Below are 4,360 nucleotides of genomic sequence, written 5' to 3'. Positions count from 1 at the left end.
CCGCCTCTCCATCCACCGGCGCGCGCCCCCGTCCGAGCCGGCCCCGCGCCGCCGCCGCCGGCCTCGGGAAGCGCGCCACGGCCGCCGCCCCGTCGTCCTCTACACTGACCGGCCGGATCCAGCGTCTCCGGCGACCTCGACCTCAACTCCGGCGAGCTTCAAGTCCAACTCCGGCATGCATCGGTTCCCGTGCCCGATCTGGATCTCAGATCCGAAATATCTCGGTTGACTTTCGCTCCCGAACCCTAATTTTTCGAGCATACTTTTACCAGTGATATCTCCGCATCCGTAGCTCCGTTTTGGACGCATAGCATATCAAAATGTTCGTCTCGACGAGTACATCATTTCATTCCATTGCATCATTTTCATTTGAGCTCATCTTGATCCCCAAAATGCTGTTAGAAGGAGGCTTCGTGAGTTATTTGTCAGATCTGCTAGTTCATCTTAGACTTTTGTCATTTTTGCCATGATTATTGTGTGCATGATATGCCTGTGAGTCCTTCATATGTTTTGTTAAGCATTTTGTCTTCTTTCCAGAGGTGCAACCCATGCATTTTTAGGATGTGTGTGGTGACTTGTGCAAGCTTGCAAAGTGAGGCACCCAGTAAATCTGATTTCAGGGACAGTTGTTTTCACTAAGTCTGAGATTATTTAGTTCATGATGCCATATGCTCAGCTTGTTTCCTAGTGATCCGTGCCTCTTTTGAGGATGATCAGTTAAGGAGTTTTGTTAATCATGTTATGCTCTATCCATCCATGTCTTTGTTTGCAATTATGGAGCAACCTAGCTTGAGTCAATCGAGCTCTACTTTTACTTCGTTGTGAATCTGGGCAGATCGTCAACTCGTTTGCGATTTTGCCGATGTTATTGTAGTTGTTCCGTGCATGCTATGCCATTGTTCTTGCCATGTCTAGCTAGCATTTTGTGCCTTCTTAATGGATGTATGCTTGACTTGCCATGACTTGCACCGTAGTGAGTGCGTCGAGCTCGTTTACATGCCTTCGTGAGTTATATTTCAGCATGTCTCAGTTTTCACTAAGTCTGAAAACTGATTGTGTTTTACCTATGTTCGTGTGCTTGTTAGTATATTTTGTGATCCCTTTTGGCCCCATGTCACTTTGGGACTTTTGTTAAGCTTGTTGAGTAGCCCCATGCCATGTTCTTACTTGTCTTAATCAGGTCATGTATCATGTTGTTTTGCTGCTCCGAAGAGGGCTTCGTGATCTGAAATTTCAGACAAGTGTTAATTTCACTAAGTTCGGAATCTGTTTTGCATTTGCGTTTTTGCCATGCTTGTTTGTACCTCATAATGGATGAATTGGCCGTGGCTCAGTGCTAGTCTTTTGTTAAGCATCTTGTGTGTATCCCTGCCATGTATTTTGTTGTCATGTTTGGTGGCTGTAGCATGTTCATCTCATTGCATTTAGATGCCTACTTGCTGTAAATCGCAGACCGGTGTCATTCTTAAAACACTTGCCATTTCCAAACCGTAACTCCGATTCCGGCGTTCTTCATATCGTTTTCAAGCGATTTCATCTCATCTTTCCAGTGGCACCCTTGGAATTCCAAGTTGTGTCCAGGTTCATGCATTTCCTGTCATATCTTGCATTTTGCATCCCGCATCGCATCCCGCATAGCATATCATCTTTGCATCGTGTTGATTGAGTTTGCACGTGGTTGATTGTATCCTTGTTGCTTGTTTGTCTTGTTGGGTAGAGCCGGGAGACTAGTTCACTGCCAAGGATCCCGTTGAGTTTACTTGTGAGGATCCAGTCAACTCTGACAACTGTGCAGGCAAGATGATCATACCCTCGAAATCACTACTATCTTTGCTATGCTAGTTTGCTCGCTCTTGCTATGCCAATGCTACGATGCCTACCTTTTGCTTGTCAGCCTCCCAATTGCCATGTCAAACCTCTAACCCACCTTGTCCTAGCAAACCGTTGATTGGCTATGTTACCGCTTTGCTAAGCCCCTCTTATAGCGTTGCTAGTTGCAAGTGAAGATTGGAGGTCGTTCCTTGTTGGCACATCTTTTATTTACTTGTTGGGATATCATTATATTGCTATGTTATCTTAATGCATCTATATACTTGGTAAAGGGTGGAAGGCTCGGCCTCTCGCCTAGTGTTTTGTTCCACTCTTGCCGCCCTAGTTTCCGTCATATCGGTGTTATGTTCCCGGATTTTTGCGTTCCTTACGCGGTTGGGTTATAATGGGAACCCCTTGATATTTCGCCTTGATTAAAGCTTGTCCAGCAATGCCCAACCTTGGTTTTACCATTTGCCACCTAGCCTTTCTTTCCCTTGGGTTCTGCAGACTCAAGGGTCATCTTATTTTAATCCCCCCGGGGCCAGTGCTCCTCTGAGTGTTGGTCCAAACCGTCAGCCGCCGGTGGCTACCAGGGGCAACTCTGGGCTGGCCTACCGGAAGTTTGGACAATTTGAGTGTGCCCTGAGAAAGAGATATGTGCAGCTCCTATCGGGATTTGTCGGCACATTCGGGCGGTGTTGCTGGTCTTGTTTTAACCCATCGAAGTGTCTTGAGTTACCGAGATACCGAGTCTGATCGGAACGTCTGGGGAGGAGGTCTATTCCTTCGTTGACCGTGAGAGCTTGTCATGGGCTAAGTTGGGACTCCCCTGCAGGGATTGAACTTTCGAAAGCCGTGCCCGCGGTTATGGGCAGATGGGAATTTGTTAATGTTCGGTTGTAGATAACTTGAACCTTAATTAATTAAAATGAATCAATTGAGTGTGTTACCGTGATGGCCTCTTCTCGGCGGAGTCCGGGAAGTGGACACGGTGTTGGAGTAATGTTTGCGCAGGTTGCTCTCTAGTTTCTCGCTCGTGCTTTGCCTCCTCTTCTCGCTCTCTTTTGCGAATAAGTTAGCCACCATACATGCTAGTCGCTTGCTGCAGCTCCACATATATATTTGCCTTATCCTTCCTATAAGCTTAAATAGTCTTGATCGCGAGGGTGCGAGATTGCTGAGTCCCTGTGGCTCACAGATACTATAACTCCAGATGCAGGTCCAGGTGATTCCGCTCCAGGAGACGCGTATGAGCTCAAGTGGGAGTTCGACAAAGACTCTCAGCAATACTACGTTTCCTTTCCCGTTGATCAGTAGTGGTGCCCAGTTGGGGGTGAACGGGACCATTGTCGCATGTTGGGTTTTCTTCTATTTTTGGCGCCGTAGTCGGGCCATGAGTGTTTTGGATGATGTAATGTTATTTATGTTCTTGATTGACGTGGCGAGTGTAAGCCAACTATGTTTTCCCCTTTATTATTTATATTACATGGGATGTTGTGAAGATTGCCTAACTTGCGACATAAGCCTTCAATGCGATTATGTCTCTAAGTCGTGCCTCGACACGTGGGAGCTATAGTCGCATCGAGGGTGTTACAGCGCCCGCATGCACAATTGGGCCGACCCATTCAAAAGCAAAGCTTTCCTTCTGGATCGCACTCCCACGAAAAAATAGATCACTCTTGATCGCAAAATCACTAGTTGAGGAGTACTCCCCGCAAAGGTCAGTCGAGGGTACTCCCTAGCTCCCTGCGCGACAAGTGCCATGCGCGGAGCGCTCCTCAGACTTTTTCAGGGCGCTCCGTGAGCGACACTTGTCACGCGGGAGGAGCGCTCCTGTGTTTTTCAGTTTTTCCATTTTTCACTTTAGTCCTTCAACATTTAAGATTTTGTATTATATAGTTTTGATTTGTTTCCGAGATCTGTTTTGCTCTCGCGTCGTCGTCCCCGTCGCCGCTGCTTGGCCTTTTTGCTCCGTTCTATGTTTCCTTTTTCACCGGCCGTCGGCGTTGCCATGCACGCCCCGTCGCGGTTCCCGACGCCGTCGTTGCTACCGCCTGCCTAGGGCGGCCCTTATTCTTAGGCAGTAATTGTGTTCTCCGTTGGTTCCCTATTTCCGGTTTGTTTTTATTTATTTTCCCATTATATTTCCAGGTAATGGAGATTTTACAGGGTGATTATGGGTGGGGGCTTCTAACACTATCAAATGTCAACTCCCAACTCGGTTATGCAATCAGTTCTTAATAATCATTGTGTCCTTTGTAGGTATGGCTTGCCAAGTGGCCCTTGTTCCTCTTTTGACTTTTGTATATATGTTCACTATGGTGTTGGATCGGCGTTGTTCGAGGCGTGTTGTAAGAATAACATTTTATATTTGATTCTTCTCATAGCACTATGGAACGTTGATTGGTGTTGATTTTTATCGGGCTGGAGATATGTTGTTCCCTTTACCCTGTGTTGGTAAGTTTATTTTTAAGGAAGTTTTTAGCCTGTTTCATGTGACATGATTTGTTGTTCCCTTGAACCTGTAAAATTTATTTTCGTAGCACTC

Source organism: Triticum aestivum, chromosome 5A, assembly GCF_018294505.1.
Source record: "Triticum aestivum cultivar Chinese Spring chromosome 5A, IWGSC CS RefSeq v2.1, whole genome shotgun sequence".
Taxonomy (NCBI): Eukaryota; Viridiplantae; Streptophyta; class Magnoliopsida; order Poales; family Poaceae; genus Triticum; species Triticum aestivum.
Note: the sequence above shows the minus strand (reverse complement) of the source record.